The 24,662-nt window shown below is 43.6% G+C and overlaps 2 protein-coding genes across 23 annotated transcripts in view; both read left to right on the forward strand.

The window, feature by feature from the left end:
* SYNPO2L (synaptopodin 2 like) overlaps nucleotides 1-24,662 on the forward strand; it is an 81,724-nt gene that overhangs the window by 40,342 nt on the left and 16,720 nt on the right. The gene's annotated exons all lie outside the window — the stretch shown is intronic.
* The window catches only part of USP54 (ubiquitin specific peptidase 54), a 124,081-nt gene that overhangs the window by 18,497 nt on the left and 80,922 nt on the right, over nucleotides 1-24,662 (forward strand). The window contains exon 1 of one of the 22 annotated variants that reach the window (XM_059662361.1): nucleotides 7,042-7,060. The exons of the other annotated variants lie outside the window; for them this stretch is intronic. The gene's annotated coding sequence lies outside the window, so the exon portion shown is untranslated. Of the gene's footprint in view, nucleotides 1-7,041; nucleotides 7,061-24,662 lie in introns of those variants that run through there. 22 annotated transcript variants of the gene reach the window in all.

A 24,662-nucleotide genomic window follows, 5' to 3' on the forward strand; every position in this document is an offset into this window, starting at 1 on the left:
CTTATATATATTTTAATATGTTTTTATTGATTTTAGATAGAGAGGAAGGGAAAAGAAGAGAGATACCTCAATGTGAAAGAGAAACAACTAGGTTGCCTCCTGAATGTACCCTGACCGGGGATCGAACCCACAACCTGGGTATGTGCCCTGACCAGGAATCCAACCAGCGACCTTTCGGTACATAGGATGATGCTCAACCAATTGTCACACCAGCCAGGGCTTATATTTTCTTCTGAAATTTTATAGGTTTAGCTCTTTCATTTAGATTTTTTTAAAATATATTTTTTATTGATTTCAGAAAGGAAGGGAGAGGGAGAGATAGAAACATCAATGATGAGAGAGAATCATTGATTGGCTGCCTCCTGCACACCCCCCACTGGGGATTGAGCCCACAACCTGTACATGTGCCCTTGACTGGAATCGAACCCTGGACCCTTTAGTTAACAGGCTGATGCTCTGTCCACTAAGCCAAACCAGCTAGGGCTCATTTAGATTTTATTTTCCAATTTGGCTTCTGCTATGAAGCCACTCAGCTCCTGTCTTTACTGCCAAAATCAACATTATCATTAGCATTTCAAAAGTAAAAAACAATAATAATGGTTTTGCTTTGGGTTACTCCAGGAGGGAGTCACCTTTGTTTTTCCTGGAGAAATTCTGTTTGTCTTTTAAACAAATGGTTCTTTTATTAAATTGAATATTCTGCTGTATCCTACCCTGCTTGCTTATGGACACCAATAATGAAAGGATGTGGGATCTGACCAGATAGGACTTTTCAGCCTGTGTTCTTTCATCCCCCACCCTATTTCTCTTGGTTGCTTTATTTAAATGTTAAAGGTAGGTTCTTTCTGCTAATATTATTTATATTTTTCCAGAGGCCTTTGTCTGTTATGGTCAAAGGTAGACTATAGAGGTGTAACATTGCCTGCAAAATACTTGAAATAATACAAGTTTTGTTGAAGCACAGTTGTTTCAAAGTACTGCTGTAATTAGTCATCCAAAATTAGGATCCCTGGACATTTAAACATGACATCTTTAGAATGAGCATAAATGAATCAGAAGGCTTTGCTAAAATGAAAAGTTGCCAATTTTCATTCCAGGGTCTTAGGATTTGCAAATCAAAAACACTATCTGGTAAAGAAAAGAAAGAAAAAAGAAAAGTTGAGAGTTCTTATAGTAAAAAATACACTGTTGAGAAGAATCAGTCCTGCATTCTTAGCCTCTGAATTGGTCTGAGATGGTAATCTTTCAGATGTCTGTTGGTCTGGATAATAGATGCCAGGTGGTCTGAACACGTGAACATTTTCCCCTAAGTTCTCCATAGTGTTATCTATAGGATATATATGTATCTACAGGCATTGATGTGTGAATAAAAAAAGGGACCACATGGCAGGCCTGACAAGCTCAGTGACCAAAAGTAATCACTTGGGATAATATGATCATAAATTCCCAACTGGGCAGCATGTTGGGCAGTCAAGTCCCAGGTGTATGCTTCCTTAGAAAAGGTTAATGTTTACCTTGAGTGAACCCTGCCCATTGGTTTTGTGCATCTAAAATAACATACCCTTGGAATGTAAGTATCTACCTTTTCCAGACCTTTCTGAGGCATAATTGTTGGCTGTAAAATGGCACCAGGTGTTAGACTTTGGTTCAGCAACCTTGGTACTTGAGTTCTGGCTAAGATAGAATTCAGAGCCAAGACTCAAACTATAAGAGAAAGTTTATTTAGAAAGTCACAGAGGTTGAAGAAGTGAGCTACAGAAGAAATGGGCTCAGGAAACAAGTTACAGAAAGAAGGGCCCTTGGAGCTTAGGAGAGCGGGAGATACTGGCCTTGAGAGTTGAAAGAGGGAGGAAAGGTAAAGGCATGCTCCTGAAAGAGACATAGCGCACTCAGGGTCCCTGTCTTAAGGGCTTTTACCTGGAGGTCTCAGGGGAGGATCTCAATAGAATATTCATCAGATTTTTCAGGTGTGCCCCTCAGGTCATGGTCTCCACTGATTGGTTGGTGCCAGGGCAGGGGGCCATTTGTCAGTGCAGCTGGTCCTGATGTCAGCCATGGTGTCACTCTGTCTGATTTTGCTGCTTCTCTGGGTATGGAGCTGAAACACAGCTGAGGCCTAGATGCTATCTCCAGGGGTTAACGTTTAAGGGAGTGGTCGTGCAAGAGCTTGTAGTTTTGCCTATTGTTAGGCACCCTTGACTCTCTGCCCTGGTGACCCTCTGTGCCTGGCCTATGGTTCATGCTCTGCTCATGCCTATCTAACTACCTACTACATAACCACCTGCAGCAGGACTCCTCATTGCTATCTTGTTGCCCCATACCATCTCTATTTACTGTAAATGTTAAATGTTAACTCTCCTATACCCATCAATGTAAAATATTAAGGAGGTGGGAGAAATCTCTAAAATGGAAAGATACATACAGTATGTATCTTTCCATTTTAGAGATTTCTCCCACCTCCTTAATCTTAACCACCGTGGATTTCATAACCTTCCTTGTTTCCCCTTTAATTCAATCCTTTGAGATTTTGCTTCCAGGCTGGTTCTTCGTGTTGTTTTTTTTTTTTAGTTCATTTTTTTGGGGCACCTCCCCTTGGCCCCCCGCCTCTGCTGACAAATGCATAACTGAAAAGTTCAAAGTTTTCAGGCTAGTTAAAAGTAAAATAAAATCTATTCCTCATGCTTTAGCTCATTTGGTCTAAACCAGTTTTATCAGGATGACTATACAGACTCCATGTTAAGTCAGCTTAGCTATACTGACTTCATCTTATTTTCTTCACTCATTCCTTTAATCTAAAACCATATATAGCCGAAACCGGTTTGGCTCAGTGGATAGAGCGTCAGCCTGCGGACTGAGAGGTCCCGGGTTCGATTCCGGTCAAGGGCACGTACCTGGGTTGCGGGCACATTCCCGGTGGGGGATGTGCAAGAGGCAGCTGATCGATGTTTCTCTCTCATCGATGTTTCTAACTCTCTCTATCTCTCTCCCTTCCTCTCTGTGAAAAATCAATAAAATATATTAAAAAAAATAAAAAAAATAAAACCATATATATCACTCTCCCTCTTGACCTACCAGTCATGCCCAGGAAAGCTCCCCTAAAGGCAATTTGGCAAATTGGCACTTACCTAGAACAAATCTTTAGTTACTCAATTTATTTTGGGTGGAGAGGCTCAGTGCTTGATGCAGTTCTCTCTCTCTCTATGAGACAGAATCTACTGTTTAGTCTTTAAAAGGAAATAAGAAATGTCCAAATATAACGTATGCAAGGAAGAATGTATGAATGAGAGTTTTATGTAAAACGAGAGGTACGGTGCCTGAAATTTGTGCACGTGTAGGGTCTCTAGGCCTGGCCGGTGATCAGGGTTGATTGGGGCCTTCCAGCTGCCGGCCAGGGCCTTCGTTTGTTCTGTGCCACCCCCTGGTGGTCAGCACACATCATAGCGAGTAATCAAATTCCCGGTGTCCTGGTCAAACTCCCGAGGGGACACTTTGCATATTAGCCATACACACACACACACACACACACACACACACACACACACACACACTAGGGGCCCGGTGCACGAAATTCGTGCACTGGGTGTGGGGCTGGGGGGAGTGTCCCTCAGCCCAGCCTGCCCCCTCTCACATACTGGGAGCCCTCAGGTGTTGACCCCCATCACCCTCCAATCGCAGGATCGGCCCCTTGCCCAGGCCGGACGCCTCTGGCCTAGGCGTCCGGCCCGGGCAGCAGGGACCTGCAGTGGCAGCGGGGGGTGGGGGGGGTGGGGGGGGGCGCCGCGATCGCGCGGGCTCCGCCCCTGCCCCTGCAGGATGCCTCTGGCTGAGGTGTCCGGCCCGGGCAGCGGGGAACTGCAGCTGCAGCGGCCCCGCGATCGTGGGCTTCGCTTTAGGCCCAGGCAAGGGACCCCTAGCTCCTGGGACTGCCAGCTTCGACCGTGCCCAGCTCCCATCGCTGGCTCCACCCCTACTTCCTGCTATCACTGGCCAGGGCGGAAAAGGCACCTGATTCTCTGATCATGGCTGGGGGGCAGGGCAAAGGCGGCCCCAGGGCCGCCTTTGCCCTGCCCCCCAGCTCTTAGCTCCCCCCTGGGTTTCCGATCACTGTCAGTGGCAGGGGGCTTCTTCCTGCTTTCCCTTTCGCCTCCCTGCATTGTGCCTACATATGCAAATTAACCGCCATCTTGTTGGCAGTTAACTGCCAATCTTAGTTGGCAGTTAATTTGCATATAGCCCTGATTAGCCAATGAAAAGGGTAGCTCGTACGCCAATTACCATTTTTCTCTTTTATTAGTGTCAATATATATATATATATATATATATATATATATATATATATACACATACACACACACACATATATACATATCTATATCTATATATATATACATATCTATATCTATCTATCTATCTATCTATCTATCTATCTATCTATCTATCTATAGTTTCTGAGGGGTTTCAAAAGAGATCACAAGCTATCAGGGTGAGATTTCCCCATGGGTAATCTACCTTGCCTGGCTGAGGTTTGGAAAGTCATGTTACCTAGTTGCATTGTAATCAGGGTTGAAGCTCTTTAACTCTGCTCCAGTACTCTAGTTTTATTTGATTAGTTCCATAATAAAATATGTAACCATCTCTTAATGACTTAGAGAACTTGACCTTGCTATTTGCACATTTTTTCTTTGCATTAGCACTGATCAGTAGAGATGCTGTGCTTCACACTTGAAATGGCACTAATAGCCTCATCCCTACCCAGCACTAGAGCTGAGTTAAGAATACTAATGTGAGTGAAAAAAGGAATACATTTTCCCCCTTTTTAAAAAAAAATATTTTTATTGATTTCAGAGAGGAAGTGAGAGAGATAAAAACATCAATAATGAGAGAAAATCATTGATCAGCTGCCTCCTGCATGCCCCCCACTGGGATATAGCCCACAACCTGGGCATGTGCCCTTGACCAGAATCAAACTGGGGATCCTTTAGTCTGCAAGCCAATGCTCTATCCACAGAGCCAAACCAGCTAGGGCTTTTCCCCCTGTCTTTAAAAAAATATTTTTAGAGAGAGAGAGGAAGGGGGAGAGAAAGAGAAACATTGATTTGTTGTCCATTTATTTACCCATTCATTGGTTTTGGATGAAAGAGGCCACATGCTAACCTGACAAGCCCAGGGAAGGCCTGCATGGCGGTCTTACAAACTCAGAGACCTACAGTAACCACAAAGGATGGTCTGAAATTAAACTTTTAACTAAAAGCAGTCGTGGTGGGCAGCTACATCCTAGACTGGTATTTTCACTGACAAGGTCAACCTTTACCTTAACTGAGCCTGTCTGTCTTTTTGCATCTATAACAACATACCCTTGAAATGTCTGGGTAACTTGTAACTTCCCTTTTCTGGACCCCTTGGAGCACAACCTAATGTGCTTGGACACCAGGACAGATACCATAAATGCCATCATTGTTATCATGTTAATTGTTTCTGCACCCACCTAAGTATGTGTCTATCATTTTCCTTTTTATCCAATCCCAGGGGTTTTGTGCCGCCGCCCCGCCCCGCCCCCGGCTTGCTTTCTCCCACCTCTCTAGTCTATCACCAATGGATTTCATGTAACCCATGTCCCACTTCCCTCCTTTGATTGCAATGTATAAATATTGATGTAACCTGCCATTCTCAGGAGCAATATCTCAATTTGTTGAGGTTCTGCTTCCTAGCATTTGTCGACAGTTTGGCTCAAATAAACTCACAAAAATTCTTTACAGGTTTGAATGTTTTTATGTTAACATGTTGATTCTTGTATGTGTCCTGACGGGGGCTCAAACCTGCAACCTTGGCATATTGGGAAGATGCTCTAACCAACTGAGCTACCTGGCCAGGGCTTCTTTTTTCTTTAAAAAAATTTTTTTATGGGGGTATTTTCTTGTTGCCAAAGTACTACTTTAATTTAGTATATTGATAAAATGTAAGAGCTCAATTCGTTTTGGGCATTTCCTACATCTGTTTAATTTTACCAATAAATCTTAATTAAATATTTTTTAAACATCAACTCATATATTTTTTGTCAACCTATAGAAATACAACGGCTAGGATTCTGCTGATGAGTTTTTTCCCGAGTATGCTTATAAAACAACTCCTTTCAATAAAGCTGTTTTATAACTGGAGTGATACATAGAAGGGTGTGTTGGTCCTCTGGGGCCTTTGTGCCCTGCCTACAAATGTAAGTTCTGGGCTGACTGATCACATGTTTGGGGACAAGACCTTGCCTGCTGTTTGTTTTTAGTGATAGAACTTGGCCTCTTCCCTAAGAGAGGGCTGGAGATCTTTCTCTGCCCTCGCTTTTGGGTTGGGAACATTTGAGATCCAGTGCGTTTAAAAATTGATTCTTGAACCCAGCAGCTCAGTTTACACAACATTTTTTCTTTAAGAGTGTGCATTGCTTAAGAAAGTTGCAGGAATTTTGCCTGTTAAAATGATTTAAGTCCTGACAGTCTTGGAATTCTGAAAAAAGGATTCAAATAATGACATTGTTTTAGTTATTCGCCAAAGCACTATAAAAGTGTCTTTAAGTGCTCTTTTTGACTGTAGCGCAAAGGACTGTTTTTACTGCTGGCCCTCCTTTTGGAAGCAGCTGCCACCCTGCAAACCTTATTGTTATACTGCTGACCTTTGTCATCAGGAATGCCCCTGGAGGAAACAGCCTCCTAATTGTTTTTGTTAAGCCTCTATGAAGTTTGTGATTTGTCCTTTCAAGTTACTTTTGGTTAGTTTCTTAAGTTTACTTTGTTTGCATTTAATTGGGGCTCCACCTTTTCAGTTTTATCATGAATTGTCAGTGCCGAGTTCCTGGTAGGTGGTAAAAAGAATTACTCTTTCCCTGTTATCCTGTTCTGTGGGAAACCTTTGTGGTTTAGATTCACAGTTTCCCATTGTTGTTAGCTGCAGTTGTCTCCTCCCTCCGACCCTTCCCTCCCCACAACTCTAGCTCTTCCCCCTTGTCCCTCCCCATTCCTGCATCCCTTGCCCCACAAATGTCCTTGTGATTGCTGGAGGTTGAGTGTGCTTTGGGGTAAGTATTTTTCTTGTGGTAAAATTGGGTAGATGAGGAATGTAGGAAACGTTAGTCATTGTGAAGTGTTGCTTTTAACAGCAACATTTCAAACTCTGAAATTGAAGTTTTAGGACTCTTAATTTTCAGGAGGCTTCATTCATGCTGACTCTTGTTTCTGTTCTTCCCTTTTTTGTTTCAATTATCAAGGCTTTAATAATTTGATTTTTATTATTGGTTTAAAAAGCTATTCCCATAGATTTTCTTGAGCTTGTTAAAATTAAGGGCAAGGGTTTTGGGGTTTATTATTTTAAATTTCCTTCAAATAGAAGGTTATATGTGATTTTATACATATTTTCAGTATTAACATACTGATAAAAGTAAAAATGAAGAAAAGATCTTATTTTGTGGCTAAGGTGGAAAGTAGCACTTACTTCCAGAATCAGAATGATTCTTTTTTCCTCTTAGCAGAATGTTGTTGGCAAAACTCACTAAGATTTTGGCAATATGTTGTCAAGTCTGGGAAATGGTTTTCTGAGTACTTCAGGATAACAGATGCTTCTGGGAATTATTTTTGGAAATTTAGATTTGTTCATTAATACCTGCTCCCTAGAGGCATGAGATCTATAATCCTTTGGAAAGTAACATATTTAATATTTGAGTCAAGTCACTTTCATATTCCATTTTCTTGGATTGTTTGTTTTGATCTTCAACTAAAACAGAAACTGTGTGTGTGTGTTGTTATTTTTGACACAGAATGGATGGTACTCTGGTATTTCAAGGAGTTGTAAGTTGGAGCCTTGGGTTCTCCAGAAGTACTGCTAATTAAAAGCCATTTTCATGGTAGACATTGTGAGGAAAAACTTGTTCATGGGCCCTGGCCGGCTTGGCTCAGTGGATAAAGCGTCAGCCTGCGGACTGGGGAGGTCCCGGGTTGAGTTCCGGCCAAGGGCACATGCCTGGGTTGCAGGCTGGATCCCCAGTGGGGGGTGTGCAGGAGGCAGCCAATCGATGATTCTCTCTCATCATTGATGTTTCTATCTCTCTGTCCTTCTCCCTTTCTCTCTGAAATCAATAAAGAAATATAAAAAAAAACCCAAAAAACTTGTTTATGGGATTTTATTACTGTTCGGTAGTGATTTCCTGAGCTCCTAGTGTGGCAGGTATTAGTTCCTATGCTCAGTGCTTTGCTTCTAATTCCCACTACAGTCCTGCCAGCAGGTAGTATTATCCCCCTGGGAAGCAGTCATGCATAGGTAGAAAGAACATGGGATGTTCTTTTTTGCAAAATGAGGAAAATAATCCCTGTTTGCTAGATCAATTGTGAGAATTAAAGATATACCATGTTTCTAGTGCCTAGCACTGAGTTGGTGTTCACTAAATGGTGTTTACTATTATCATAATTTTACAGCTGAAAGAGCTGGGGAGGCTAAGTAACTTCCTGAAGTAAGTGGTAGAGCTAGGATTTGAACTGGCTCAAAACCTGGAGTCTGGTATGTTTTTGCTTGAGTATTGTCAAGGCTTTCAGAATAGATTTCAGTGGATCTCTGCCCATCCTTCCACCTCCTTCCCCTACAGAGGAGGTTTGTTGTGTTTTTTTTCTTTTGTTTTTTTTTTAAATAGATGCCCTTCTTTCCCTGGTATCCTCTGTCACCTTCCCAGTCATGTGCTTGGTCTGTCACACTGGAGTTGCTTGTGCCATTCAGTACCAGTGTTCTCCCAGCAGAAATGAGTCAAGCTGGTGCAGTCAGTGGTTTCCCTTCCTATTATCCTCCTGTTGATAGAGCCATCATGCTTTCATTATTGTTTGTGATGAAATAATTTGGGTAATGGTGTGTTATAATGATTCATAAATAATGCAGAGTTGCAACCAAGGATTTAAATTAAAAAGCTTTAGTGGTTTAAAAATTAGGGGAAAAAAAATCTCTGGTTCTAAATTATTGAATCAGAGGATAATATAGGGCAACTTTATGGAACTCATAGTTATGCTTTTGCTATCCTGGGGCCTAATATAATTGCTATTGATTCTCTTTCCTTTATCCACAGCTGTTAACTGATTGGGTATTAGCAATCTGTTTGAGAAAGAATGTTGTGTTTGTCCTACTGGTCATAGAGTATCTTTCTCCCATAGACCAAACACAAGATACTGAATTGGGTATGATATGATTCAGACAGTAGATTCATGGAAGAGATAGATGACTGGTCGTGCTTATAAACTAAGTTATCTCTGAACAAAAAAATGTGTTTCACAACACTTAGTTCTTCATTCATTCTTTTATTTAACTCTGTTGAGTGTAAAGCAATGTAACTTTTTAACTTTGTAGTCTAATAAAGTACTCATACACATGGTTAAATACTGGTTAATAAAGTTCCTGGGAGGGACAGATTAAGTCCCAATTGGTGGGAAGTGGTATTTAGACAATCCTTTGGAAAATGAGTTAATATAAATGACTATTCCTTCCTGATAGGGTGTGACTATTATTAGTATCTAATATTATAATTTGCCAGCAGAATGTCTTTCTCAAGCAGTTTTACTGAGTGAAAAAGATTAGCAGCACTAGGTAGGACTGGGAAGATCGGGGTGGAGAAGAAGGTAATATAGACAGAACAAATCTTGTTTTGTGTGTTTTAAGGGTGATAGTGGTAGATGAGGTTGTAAATGTGCATGGGTTAAGATTGTGGAAGGCCATTTAAGGCCAAGTAGGTTTTCTATAATTAAAAACAAATGTTTGTTGTTGATTTTAGAGAGAGGAAACGGGGAGAGAGAGATTGCCCCAACTAGGGATGGAACTTATGATCTGGGTATGTGCCCTGACTGGGAATTGAACCCGGTCACCTTTTGGTGTACAAGACGAAGCTCCAACCAACTGAGCCACACCGGCCAGGGCAAGGCCAAGGAGTTTTGATAGTATTTCATCATTAAAGTTTTCTGAGCTAAATAGTGATTGATTTGAGTCTGCTCTGGGCAATCTACACTAATAAAAGAGAAAAATGGTAATTGGCGTACGATGATACCCTTTTCATTGGCTAATCAGGGCTATATGCAAATTAACTGCCAACTAAGATTGGCAGTTAACTGCCAACAAAATGGCGGCTAATTTGCATATGTAGGCACAATGCAGGGAGGCGAAAGGGAAAGCAGGAAGAAGCCCCCTGCCACTGACAGTGATCGGGAATCCAGGGGGGAGCTAAGAGCTGGGGGGCAGGGCAAAGGCGGCCCCCAGCCATGATCGGAGAATCAGGCGCCTTTGCCACCCTGGCCAGTGATAGCAGGAAGTAGGGGTGGAGCCAGCGATGGGAGCTGGACACGGTCGAAGCTGGCAGTCCCAGGAGCTGGGGTCCCTTGCCTGGGCCTAAAGCGAAGCCCACGATCGCAGGGCCGCTGCAGCTGCGGGTCCCCGCTGCCCGGGCTGGACGCCTAGGCCAGAGGTGTTAGGCCTGGGCAGGGGCGGAGCCTGCAACCGCGGGGAGCTGGGGGTCTCCTGCCCAGGCCTGACACCTCTGCCGGAGGCCTCAGGCCTGGTCAAGGGGCCGATCCGGTGATTGGTGATCGGAGGGTGATGAGGGTCAACTCCTCTGGCCGAGGCATCAGGCCTGGGCGGGGGGCTGAGCCGGGGATTGGGGGGATATGATGGTCCTCTTGCCCAGGCCTGAAGCCTGGGTCAGAGGCGTCAGGCTTGGGTGGGGGATGGAGCAAGCGATCAGAGGGAGATGGGGGTCCCCTGCCCAGGCATGATTCCTGGGCCAGAGGCCTCAGGCCTGGGCGGGGGCAGAGCCTGTGATCGGGGGGAGATGGGGGTCCCCTGTCCAAGCCTGACACCTCTGGCGGAGGCGTCAGGTCTGGGCAAGGGGCCGATCAGGCGATCGGAGGGTGATGGGGGTCTACGCCTCTGGCTGAGGCATCAGGCCTGGGCAAGGGGCAGAGCCAGCAATCGGAGGGGTCTGGGGGTCCCCTGCCCAGGCCTGATGCCTGGGCCAGAGGCATCAGGCCTGGGCTGGGGGCAGAACCAGTGATGGGGGGAAATGAGGGTCCCCTGCCCAGGCCTGACACCTCTGTCAGAGGCGTCAGGCCTGGGCAAGGGGCCGATCCTCGATTGGAGGGTGATGGGGGTCAATGCCTGAGGGCTCCCAGTATGTGAGAGGGGGCAGGCTGGGCTGAGGGACACTCCCCCCCCCACACACACACCCAGTGCACGAATTTCGTGCACCGGGCCCCTAGTATTTTATAAATAGAATTAGAAGGGGAAGAACAATTTGGAAGTTATCATAATAGATGAATTGTTTTGAGACTGCATTATTTTTGGAATACATTTCCCTCAATTTGATAATTGCTTTGGGTTTATGCTATCAGTTATAATTTAATCTTATGGAATTTTTATGGTAAGTGTATGGATGTGTTAGTAAGAGAGAAGGGAGAGAGGATGGGTATAGGGCAGCTGTGGGCAAACTACGGCCCGCGGGCCGGATCCGGCCCGTTTGAAATGAATAAAACTAAAAAAAAAAAAAAGACCGTATCCTTTTATGTAATGATGTTTACTTTGAATTTATATTAGTTCACACAAACACTCCATCCATGCTTTTGTTCCGGCCCTCCGGTCCAGTTTAAGAACCCATTGTGGCCCTCGAGTCAAAAAGTTTGCCCACCCCTGGTATAGGGGATGGTCACTCATCATAATCATAGCTACTCTTTATAGAACTCCTATTTTGTACCTGGCCCTAAGATATTTTGTATGTATAATTTGTTGAATACTCTCAACAAATTGCATTTATTATAGACTAGGGGCCCGGTGCACGAAATTCGTGCACTGGGTGTGGGGCGGGGGGGAGTGTCCCTCAGCCCAGCCTGCCCCCTCTCACATACTGGGAGCCCTCAGGCGTTGACCCCCATCACCCTCCAATCGCAGGATCGGCCCCTTGCCCATGCCTGACGCCTCTGACCTCTAGTAAAAATATATTTTTTAAAAATATAATAATTAACATATATACATACATTGGTATTGTGTTACACAATTATTCCTCATAGTAGCGTGAAACTGAGTACCTTTGTGTAAATTCCTACTTTTTTATTTTTTGCTCATTTCCCCCCATCACTGGTTCTGCCCCCAGCCCAGGCCTGATGCCTCTGGCCTAGGCGTCCGGCCCGGGCAGCGGGGACCTGCAGTGGCAGTGGAGGGTGCTGCGATCACGCAGGCTCCGCCCCTGTCCCTGCAGGATGCCTCTGGCTGAGGCGTTCGGCCCAGGCAGCGGGGACCCACAGCTGCAGCAGCCCTGTGATCGTGGGCTTCGCTTTAGGCCCAGGCAAGGGACCCCTAGCTCCTGGGACTGCCAGCTTCGACCGTGCCCAGCTCCCATCGCTGGCTCCACCCCTACTTCCTGCTATCACTGGCCAGGGCGGCAAAGGCACCTGATTCTCCGATCATGGCTGGGGGGCAGGGCAAAGGCGGCCCCAGGGCCGCCTTTGCCCTGCCCCCCAGTTCTTAGCTCCCCCCTGGGTTTCCGATCACTGTCAGTGGCAGGGGGCTTCTTCCTGCTTTCCCTTTCGCCTCCCTGCATTGTGCCTACATATGCAAATTAACCGCCATCTTGTTGGCAGTTAACTGCCAATCTTAGTTGGCAGTTAACTGCCAATCTTAGTTGGCAGTTAATTTGCATATAGCCCTGATTAGCCAATGAAAAGGGTATCATCGTACGCTAATTACCATTTTTCTCTTTTATTAGTGTAGATAGTAAATGACTTGAAAGTGATGGAGCAGGATTGGAATATAGATTCATCATCATCATCATCAAAAAACATTTATGCCTCACTAAATACTAGGTACTGGGCTAATTATACATATACTATACTTTATTTTATTAATTTGCATAATAATCCTATGTGATGGATCTTATTTATTAGTCCCATTTTGCTGATGTAGTGCCTGGGAGACTTCAATACTGATTCAATAACTTGATTAAGATGACACAGTTGTTAGGTGATGAAGTCCAGACCTGCTTTACTTTGCTAACTCTGGGTCTCTAATTCTAACTCTGGGTCCCTAAGTTGTATAATTCACGTTATATTCTTTGGGAATGGTACACCTTGGATCTCCACTATGAGCATGGTGTTTCCTGAGGTTATACAATATGGTTGGCCCTGCAGAGGCTGCACTTTTTTTAAAATAACCTTATGATTATTTATTTTTTAAATGTTTATTTATTGATTTGAGAGAGAGACATTGATTTGTTGTTCCACTTATTTATGCATTCATTGGTTGATTCTTGTATGTGCCCTGACTGAGGATCGAGCCCACAACCTTGGGTGCTGGGATGATGTTCTAACCAACTGAGCTACCCAGGTAGGCCTCAGAGTCCATACTTCAAAAAATATATATTTTTTAATTGATTTCAGATAGGGAGAAGGTGAGAAAGATAGAAACATCAATCATGAGGGAGAATCATTGATAGCTGTTTCCTACATGCCTCCTACCGGGGATCGAGCCCACAACCCAGGCATGTGCCCTGACCTGGAATTAAATGGTGACCTCCTGGTTTTTAGGTCAGTGCTCAACCACTGAGCCACACCAGCTGGGCTCAGAGGCTGCACTTTTAACTATTATGTTCTTCCTACTATCATGCTGCATCCTCTAGATAAGTCAGTAAATTATATACTAGTATACATCTCCGGATCTTCATAAGGAATGGTTAAGTAGCCTCCAATTGTCATTTCTTAGTCCTTAAAGTTTGTCACTTGTAACAAAGTGAAACATGTTTTCTTGTCGTTTTACTTTGTTTTTCTACTGGTTTTGGACAAATTTATAGTAAATGACATTTTCCTAAGTTCTTATGAAAGGAAAAACAAAGCTTTCTTTCCTTTATCAGCATACAATTCTTGTTGTACATGATGTAATAATTTGAAGTTGCCAGAGACCAACCCTCAGAAAATCATTTGAGTTGAGTAATTGTGTTCGCTAGAGAGTTTGAGATAACCAGCCCATGAATCAACAAATCACTTAGGTTTTTTAATGGTTGTAGATGGTTATCTGTCTTTATTTTCAAGCTTGAATCAGAAGGAAATATTAATTCAATTGATATAATCTCCATTAGAAAAATTTGTCTGCAGTATCTCAAACTGAATATGGACATTTTGGGGGCTCTTTTATTTAAGGAGAGTCAGAATTTATCAGGTTGTTGGAATTGATTGTTCACCCATCAAACAGCAAGTTTTCTCCTTTAGTTAAATTTTTAATGATTCAATGTCTGTTATATTCAACCTCTGTTTGGAATAAAAAGCTGTTCTTACGGAATATATAATGTTATATAATGTAGCCCATGTACACGAATAACATGGGGGAGGATGGGAATGCTGTAATCTAAGCCCCACTTGCACTGAGAGCAGAGAAGATGAAATAAATGAAGAAAATGGAAAGGTGAGGGAGGGAGGGAATCTGAGAACGCTTTTCATGTAGCTGTTCCTTGTATAATAGTTATTATTTTTAAAAAGAAAAGGAGAGGAAAGGCACTCCAGGTAAAGGCTTTATTAGAGACCAGACACTGAGGAAATAGAGTGCAGAGCATATTCATTATACAAAAAAGAGTCAAGTTTACCTGGTGTGGAGTAAGAGTGAGGAGCACGTACTAGGTGCTAGGTGAAATGTCTGATCAGTGAGTGAGTGAGTAGAAGATGTAGCTAGACGTGGAGGTAACATCTAATGTTTCTCATATTTGTGCAGTTGCTAGACATTTAATTAAATCTAATAAATTAGTGATTTTACTGGCAGGATATCCTATATAATAAAAGGGTAATATGCAAATAGACCAAACAGCAGAACCACCGAACAACCAATCAAAGTGTAATCCTATACTAATAAAAGAGAAAAATGGTAATTGGCGTACAACCGATACCTTTTTCATTGGCTAATCAGCGAGATATGCAAATTAACTGTCAGCCAAGATGGCGGCTGGCAGCCAGGCAGCTGAGAATAGGAGGCTTGGTTGCCCCAGCGATGGAGAAAGTCAAGGATCCCCGCAGCTGCGGGGCTCTGAGCTCCTGAAGCAACAACTCCAAAAGATACAATGTTTTAATTATAGAAGCTAAAAGATGGCGGTTAATTTGCATACTCAGGCTCCAAGCAGAGCGAAGCCAAACAGCCCTGAAGCAGCAGGGCAGAGAGGCCTCAGGGCCTGGGATCAGCAGAGTCGAGAGGCCTCCCGGCCCCGGTGATCAGTGGATCCGAGAGGCCTCCCGGCCCCTGTGATCAGCGGAGCCGAGAGGCCTCCCGGCCCCTGTGATCAGTGGAGCCGAGAGGCCTCCTGGCCCCGTGATCAGTGGAGCCGAGAGGCCTCCCGGCCCCAGTGATCAGCGGATCCGAGAGGCCTCCCGGCCCAGGTGATCAGCGGAGCCGAGAGGCCCAGCCCCGGTGATCAGCGGAGCTGAGAGGCCTCCCGGCCCAGTGATCAGCGGAGCCGAGAGGCCTCCCGGCCCCAGTGATCAGCGGAGTCGGAGGCCCCGCGATCAGCGGAGCCGAGAGGCCTCCGGGCCCCTGTGATCAGCGGAGTCCAGAGGCCTCCCGGCCCGGTGATCAGCGGAGCCGAGAGGCCTCCCGGCCCCGGTGATCAGCGGATCCGAGAGGCCTCCCGGCCCCGTGATCAGCGGAGCCGAGAGGCCTCCCGGCCTGGTGATCAGCGGAGTCCAGAGGCCTCCCAGCCCCGGTGATCAGCGGAGTCCAGAGGCCTCCCGGCTCCGTGATCAGCAGAGTCGGAGGCCCCGCAATCAGCGGAGCCGAGAGGCCTCCGGGCCAGGGATCAGGGGAGCCGAGAGGCGTCCTGGCCCTGGGATCAGCGGAGCAGGGAGGCTTCCCAGCACCGGGATCAGTGTGACAGGGTGCGGAGCTCCAACCCTCTGATCGGCCCTGCTCTGTGCATGACAGGAGTGGCACTGCAACCTCCCTATGGACCCTGCCTTGAGTGTGCCAGGGGGTGGTGCCCCAACCCCCCAATCAGCCCTACCCTGAGCATGACTGAGGGTGGCATCGCAACCTCCCAATCCGCCCTGCTCTGTGCATGACAGGAGGCGGGGCCCCAACTCCCCAATGGGCCCTGCTCTGAGCCCGACCAGGGGTTACACCTAGGATTAGGCCTGCCCTCTGCCACCCGGGAGCAGGCCTAAACCAGCAGGTCCTTATCTCCTGATGGGTCCCAGACTGTGAGAGGGCACAGGCCAGGCTGAGGGACCTCCTCTCCCAACCCCGAGTGCACAAATTTTTGTGCACCGGGCCTCTAGTATGTTAATGATATGCTAAGGTTGCTCAACCGCTCACCATGATGTGCACTGACTGCCAGGGGGCAGACAGTCGACCAGTCGCTATGATGTGCACTGACCACCAGGGGGCAGATGCTCCGACTGGTAGGTTAGCTTGCTGCTGGGGTCCGCCAATCAGGACTGAGCAAGATGGGTTGGATACGCCCTGGAGCCCTCCCATGGTCCCTCCCTGGCCCAATTGTGCACTGGTGGGGTTCCTCAGCCTGGCCTGCGCCCTCTCGCAATCCAGGACCCATCAGGGGATGTCAGAGAGTCGGTTTCAGCCCATTCCACAGGCCACTCCCCTTGGGAGGGCACCAGACACAGGGCTCATGGCTGGTGAGTGCTGCTATGGTAGCGTGAGCCTCTCCCCATCAGGACTGACTGGGCACGAGCCTGGGGCAGGCACAGTGGGGCTGGGATGAGTGGGAGCGGCAGGTAGGAGCTGCAGATGCCATTGAACTATGGGTTTCAGCCCGATCCCTGCAGGCCACCCAGAGGGACCCCACCTGTGTATGAATTCGTTCACTGGGCCTCTAATGTGAATATAAAAATATGGGAATGTAAAAAATTCACAATCAAGAACATGAATCCATTTTTAAGAAGCTGTCAAAATAGGTCTGATTGACTGCTTTGGTTTTTCTTTCTTTAAGCGTGCTATTTGTTTATGTTTTTGCCCTGTTAGCAATAGAATAGTGGACAAGAAAAAATTATGGAAAATAAACTTGTGAAAAACCCATCCATTGCCCTGGCTGGGTGGCATGGTCGGTTGGAGCATTGTCCCATACACCAAAATGTAGTTGGTATGCTTAAAAAAAACTTAGTTGGTATGGAAAAGCCACTGGAAATGGCTTGGGTGGACTGGTGAGTTGGGTGGGGTGGAGTCTCAGGGAATCACCAGGGCAGGTGAACAGTGTTAATCAGGTTGATGAAGACTCAGATATGGTGCCCGCCTGCCAGCTCTATAGGGAGAGGGCTTAGCATAGGAACAATGGCCTCTGCCAGCACTTCTGTGTGGGAGAAAGCAAAACCTGCAGACCTTGCCCCAGCGCCAGACAATTCAGTTCTTCCCTTTATGTCCCTGGTGCCTTTTGAGATGCTGCCCCAGCACTGGAGCTCAGAGGGAGTGAGTCCAAATAAGTCCATATATGGTCCCTTTAAGAAAAATGCCCAGTACTTCAGCAGCCGTTGTCTTACTCAGCCACCCCCCACCCCCATTGGTATTCTCAGCCAGAAGTTGTGGGGACTAGGCTTCCTGGCACTGGAACCTTGGGATGGGGGCTTGGTCTGGGGCTGGAACACCTTGCTCCTCAGGTGGGGACCTCTGCAGCAGAGATCTCTCTTCTGATTTTTAACCAAAGGTCACAAAATTTTCCTCTGTCTTTTAGAATTTTTAGTTTAGGTTTTCTATTTAAGACTATGACCTAAATGGTTGATTTCTTTCACCAATGTTTTGTAGTTTTCAGCATACAGGTCCTACATATATTTTGTTACATTTATCCCTAAGTATTTTATATTTTGTGGTATTATTGTGAATGGTACTTTAAAAGAATTTAAATTTCCATTTGTTCATTGCTAATATATAGAAACACTGTTGACTTTTTAAAAATAGACTTTGTATTTTGTGACCTTACTGACCTCACTTAATAGTTCTTAGAGGTTTTATTATTATTTCTTGTAATTTCCTCGGAATTTTATAACGTAGAACATCATGTTGCCTGTAAATAGAAGCAGTTTTATCTTCCATTACAATCTATATATTTTTAAACTTCTTTTTCCTTGTCTGTTGCACAGGTTAGGGCCGTGGTCGGCAAACTGCGGCTCGCGAGCCACATGTGGCTCTTTGGCCCCTCTTCCATAAAATATCACGTGAGGGCACGCACGTATAGTGCGACTGAAACTTCGTGGCCCATGAGCAGAAGTAGGTATTTTGTGGAAGAGCCACACTCAAGGGGCCAAAGAGCCGCATGTGGCTCGCGAGCCGCAGTTTGCCGACCACTGGGCTAGGGCCTTCAGTATGGTGTTGAACAGGAGTGGTAATGTTACCAGAGAATTGAATTTCTCCATTGCTAGTGGGAGTGGGGTTCTTGGGGTGCTTCTGGAATAAGCATTTTTGGAGGCCCCGATGGGAGGATGAGATGTGGTAAAAGGCTTTATTTTCATGGAGTTATATTTTTCAGGTTCCAAAGTTCCATTTCCCTTATTCCAGTCCTATAAAAGGTGCAGCTAAGGCTTTAGCAGAGCTAAAGCAAAGCCAGTGTCCAGAGTTTCTGTTCCATGGTGGAGCTGGGTTCGATGTAGCATCAGGCTAGTTCAAGTCCACTAGTCCATTGTGTGGAGTCCACATGGCTGTGGGCCACGCTGGTGAGTGCAGAGCATGAGAGCCCCATAAGCCAGGAGTCAGGGGTGAGAGCAGCAAGAGAGAGAGAGGGAACTTTCTTTGTTCAAGGGTTAAATATCACATCTTCCTGGGCTTGCAGTGGCTATGCCTATTTTGGCTAGTGACCTGCTCCCAGGTGTGATTGGCAAGCATCTTCCCAAATCATCCAGACCTTACTGGGCATGTGTCTAAATTGCAGCTTCCCTTTGCTCCTTTCAGTTACTAATTAATAACCAGGTTATTACAATGGTACCAATAAGAGTAGACATTTTTACCTTGCTTGGACCTGAAAAAGGTAGAAATGATCCTATCAAAAACTAATTTTGGCTGGCAACTGATATTGTTCAACTGCTAAGGAAGTTTAAGCTTTTTGCTTTTTTGTGTGAAATATACACAAATAAATAATGGGCCTGGCCGACGTGGCTCAGTGGTTGAGCATCGACTTATGAACCAGGAGTTCACGGGATGATTCCATCAGGGCACATGCCTGGGATTCGGGGCTTGATCCCTGGTAGGGGGCGTGCAGGAGGCTGCCGATCAATGATTCTCTCTCATCATTGATATTTCTCTCGCACTCTCTCCCTCTCCCTTCCTCTCTGAAATAAAAAATATATATATTTAAAACAAAACAAAACAAATAAATAATGGTGCAGCCCTAGCTGGTTTGGCTCAGTGGATAGATCATTGGCCTGCAGACTGAAGGGTTCTGGGTTTAATTCCAATCAAGGACACATGCCTGGGTTGTGGGCTCAATCCCCATAGGGGGCATGCAGGAGGCAGCCAATCAATGATTCTCTGTTATCATTGATGTTTGTATCTCTCTTTCCCTCTCCCTTCCTCTCTGAAATCAATAAAAATATATTAAAAAAATAATGGCACATGTTAAAAAGAAATATTAATTAAAAAACCCCCGATATCAATGAAATGGAATGGCAAGAGATGGGAAGCCAGAAAAACTTATCTATTGTAATAATCTAAATGGGAGGTAATTGTGGTGTAAACTAGGGGCATGACAGTGGAAGTGAAAAAGAAGGTTCAATACAGAGATTTTGAAGGGAGAATTGATAGGCCTTTGTGATGTAGATAGAAAGGGTGAGAGGGATAGAAAGAAATAAAACATTATAGATGTTTTAAACCTGAGTTTTTGGAGGTACTATTAGTAAAAATAAGTAAGTAAGTAAGTAAATAAATAAATAAATAAATAAATAGAAAGGTCAGAGGAGGAACTATTTTAGGTGATGGTGGGGGCGGGGAGGGGAAGAGATGACTTCAGATTTGGGCATGTTCAACTTGTTACAAAAGTGGGACAATTTGCAAGAAGTTGGTAATTTGGTTTTAGGGTTCACAAGATTTGTGATTTATCAGACCAGAAGTAATGTTTGAAGTTCTGACAGAGAAGGGGATGAGAACACCATGGGAAATGCTATAGAAAAGAGCAGGAAGGTCTGATTTAAACTTTAGGGAATGCCCCCCCTTTTTTTAACATTCTTTTTTAAAATTTATTTATTTATTTATTTATTTATTTATTTATTTATTTATTTATTTATTTTTACAGAGAGGAAGGGAGAGGGATAGAGAGTTAGAAACATCTATGAGAGAGAAACATCCATCAGCTGCCTCTTGCACACCCCCTAGTGGGGATGTGCCCACAACCAAGGTACATGCCCTTGGCCGGAATCAAACCTGGGACCCTTCAGTTCACAGGCCGATGCTCTATCCACTGAGCCAAATCGGTTAGGGCAGGGAATGCTCACTTTTAATAAAGTAGCAAAGGATAGAGAAAATGAACTGTCAGCAATAGGTCTACTGTTCATTTGTCATTCTTTCATTTTATTTATTCTCTTGTTTTCTAAATTCACCCAACGAATCCAGGATTATATAGTATCAGGGCAGCCAGTGTTAGGTGCTACAGAAAAGTTAAGAAGAATAAGGCTTATGGGAAGAGCCAGTAGGTTTTGAAATTAGGAGATTTCTTTAGAAAGTGAATGTTCCATGAAGTAAAATTGTGGTGGCGGAGTAAGGAGCAGTACCATGTTCTGATGGTAATCAAGGAGTGGCAGCAGTTGTAAATTATTAATTGTAGAGACATTTAGTAGTGAAAGGTTGAAAAATTTTTAGGACAGTAGGTATAGGCGATATGTTCAAGGTGGCCTTTGTTGTTGCTGGTTTTTTGTTGTTGTTGTTGTTTTTTTAAAGAATATCAGGTATCTCTGTGTGGTTATATTTCAAGGGAGAAGAGCCCTTGAGGAAGGGATGTTTGAAAGGCAATAATAACAATAACAGTAATTTACATAACACTTACTGTATGCCAGCACTTTGCATGTATTAACTAATTCCAGTCCACATAATAACCAATAAGATAGTACAGATATAGTTTGGAATTGTTACTGGTGGAAGTGGAGTTCTTGGGGTGGTGCGAGGAAAATAATTTCCTGAGGCCTCCATGGGAAGACAGGGTTTCATGGAAAGCTTTATTGATGGTGTAAATTAGGGGTGTTCCCCTCTAAGGTCCCATCTCTGTCCATCTCACATGGAAGAAATCCAGTCTTATCTTCTGCAGGGCCAGAATTAGGGCCACTGCCCAGAATTTCTGCTCCATATTTAAAGCAGGCCAGTCTAGCCTCCTGCATGTGGTGTCTTCATGGCCAAGGGCCATGTGGCTGCTTAATGCCACATGGCTATGGAGATGAGTGCACGGGCGAGTGGAGTGGGGTCACAGAGCAAGAGAAAGCAAGAACAAGAGTGCAAGAGCGAGAGAACTCTCTCTCTGGGGATTTTAACCTTTCAAGATTAAAATCCAAGCTTGCATTGGGATCTACCCTCTTGCCAACCCATTGTTCCCCAAGCTAGATTGACAGCAAGCACCTTCCCTAAGTCACCCTGACTTTACTGTTCATCACCCCTTTGGGCCATTCCCTCAGTGATCTTCAGGGAATAGGTGGTTGGTTCCCTGGGGAGCATGAAGTTATAGCTTCCTGGTGAAGTGTCCATGCTTATAATGTCTGGCCTCCTCCTTGCTCTCTTCCTGTTATTAATATTAATAAACTAGCTAATTATGACAGTAACATAATTATTGACATGTGGAGTGTACCAAGGAATTAAGGTAATTGCCTGTTGATTTATCAGGGAAAATATAGTTTCTTAAATAAATTATAAGTAAACTGCTATATAGAATAACAGAAACTAGAGATGTGAGCAACTTTCCTGGTTAAACTGTTTGGATATCTTGTAGATGCAGTTTGACTTCTAATGTTAGGGTTACTTTTGGCTTTAATCACTAGTAATGCGTTACTTAACTGTCCCTTCATTAGAAACAGATACTCTTCATGGTTTTTCCATTTGAATCATTGATTAGTTGAACATGGTCATTCTTTGATGACCTTCTAAAATGTTACCCTATTCCTTGTAATAGGTTCAGTTGTTTGCCTTTTTAAGTTAAACTGCTCTTTATTGATTGATTGATTGATTGATTGATTGATTTTAGAGAAAGAGAGAGACAAGAGAAAGACAGAGAGAGAGAAAGAGAGAGAGAGAAAGAGAATCAATTTGTTGTTCCACTTATTTATCCATTCACTGCTTGATTCTTGTATGTGCCCTGACCAGAGATCAAACCCACAACCTTGGCATATCAGAATGATGCTCTAATCAACTGAGCTACCTGGCCAGGGCCTGAATTTTGTATTTTTAAAATAATTGTAAAATTCAAATGTTTCTCCAAGCACTTAGCTAAATTGTACTGACATATCACTTATCCTATGTGAGGTTTATTGTTCTTTTTATACAATTAGAAGACTTATTCCCGGTACCTTACAACTTTCTGGTATCCTGAGGTCCCCAAACCAAAATTTACTTTTCTGCTTTTAGGCATAGCAGGTCACTCATTAAGTGAACTTATTCATTGCTTATTTTGAAAACTTGCTAGTACTCTCACGTGCTTATCACATTAAAATCTCAGCCATTGTTTGAAATAGGTATTGTGTCACTGTATTACAGACCTGGAAAACAAAGTTCAGAATACCTAAGTAGTTTAGGATTTTACAAAGCAGTAAAAATGTGGAAATTGAACCCACGTCTTCTAACTCAAAGTCTAGTCCTAGTCCTCTTTGTATAATATCACAATTATTCTATATCACTTGTTCCTTATGGCAACTTGACATTATACTGTATTTGAGCTGTCCTTTTCACAGAAATGTATTCAAGTTTTATTCCATTTTATTTTGTCATTATACCTATACTTTATATATATATATATATATGTATATATATATATATATATATATATATATATTATATATTTTTAGTTTGAGATTGCCAATATCATCTGGAATGATACTATTATCTACCAGCTTAGTAATTTTAGTTATAATTTTACATTGAATCAGTAATATGCATACAGTATAAGGTAATTTTTACATAATTTTAAAATCTTTTTTTATTTTTGCAGATATCAATTCCTTTTCAGGTTAAAAACATAATTTAAAATTAACTTCAATAAGTTGTAAGAAATGGTTCAAAGAATTACCATATACCCTTTAGCCAGATTTAGATGTTGTTAACATTTTGCTATATTGATTTGCTTTACCTTTTTCTCTTTCTCTCCCTCTTCATATATACATATAAATATATACACTCTCCATATATGCATATATACTTATAAATTTTTTTCTTCTGAACCATTTATGAGTAAGTTACAGACATCATGCTCTTTTACTCCTAAATACTTCAGTATTGCTTAAGAAGTTCTTTTTCTTAAAAATTTTTTTCTTAAATAGATTTTTAGAGAGAAAGAGGAAGGGGAAAGGAGAGAGAGAGAGAGAGAGAGAGAGAGAGAGAGAAAGAAGAGAGAGAAACATTGATCTGCTGCCTCCCCCACGAGGGAACAAATCCGCAACCCACGACCTTTCTGTGCACGGGATGATGTTCAGACAACTGAGCCACACCAACCAGGGCATGTTTTTCTTCTTTTAAATAGGTTGTTAGAGCCATGTGGGTAGAACTCTTATTTTCTCATGTGTCTTTAGTAGATGACATTGGAAAAGAATCATGTTGTTTGGTGCTAGCCCTGCCACTTAAGTGAAATATTTTGTCATCAGTATTTCTTTGGACCATTTGTTACTGCCTCTCTGGGCTTTGTTCTTTTTGGCTCTCACTTCCAGTTTCTGACACACCTAGAGCAAATGTGAGAGCTTATTGCCTTACCCTACATAATACTGCCATTCAAAGCCTGGAATCTTCTTTTTCCGCTACTGCCTATTTTCCCTTTGCTCCCTAAACTCAGGGGTGTGTACTTAGGGCAGGCTGAGTTTCAGTGAGCTCCTAATGTGGATATTGGAAGCCCCACCTGCTTGCCAAGTCCTTTTGGCTGTGAGCAAAATAGAGGCTTGGTACTTGTCATTCCTCTGCAGCAGTTGAGCTGAAGGAATGCTGCAGGGCTTGTTGGAAGTTGCTTAGCACCTTGCGTGGGTGTGTGTGAGGGTGTGTGTGTGTAGAGTTGAGGGTCTTGTGTAGTTAGTGTGGGAGACCTGAAACCCTTCCTGGTGCCATGCTAATCATTAGGCAGTATTTATTGAATACCTCCTTATGACTAGCACTGTGATAGGAGCTCTTGGAGTAGTATAATAAAATACTTCATTAAGTCACAGTATATTAGGCAAACAATTCTAGCTCTGCCACTTACCAGCTTTGATTTGGGCAAGTTAATGTCTTTAAGCCTCACTTTACTTTCTATAAAATCAAGCTATTAAATCCTACATGATAGGGCTGTTGTGGAGATTGAATAAAGAATGTAAGTATAGTGTTTAGCACATGTCTGACAATAGTTAGGATTTCATTTCATAGTCATATTTAGGATTTATGACTGACACCATATAAAACAAATAGAGAGTAATAAAACAAATAGAGAATAATATAATTCTACAGTGTGTAATCAAATACTTAAATTATGACATGTAAATTATAAATAGTCT

Source organism: Myotis daubentonii, chromosome 13, assembly GCF_963259705.1.
Source record: "Myotis daubentonii chromosome 13, mMyoDau2.1, whole genome shotgun sequence".
Lineage (NCBI taxonomy): Eukaryota > Metazoa > Chordata > Mammalia > Chiroptera > Vespertilionidae > Myotis > Myotis daubentonii.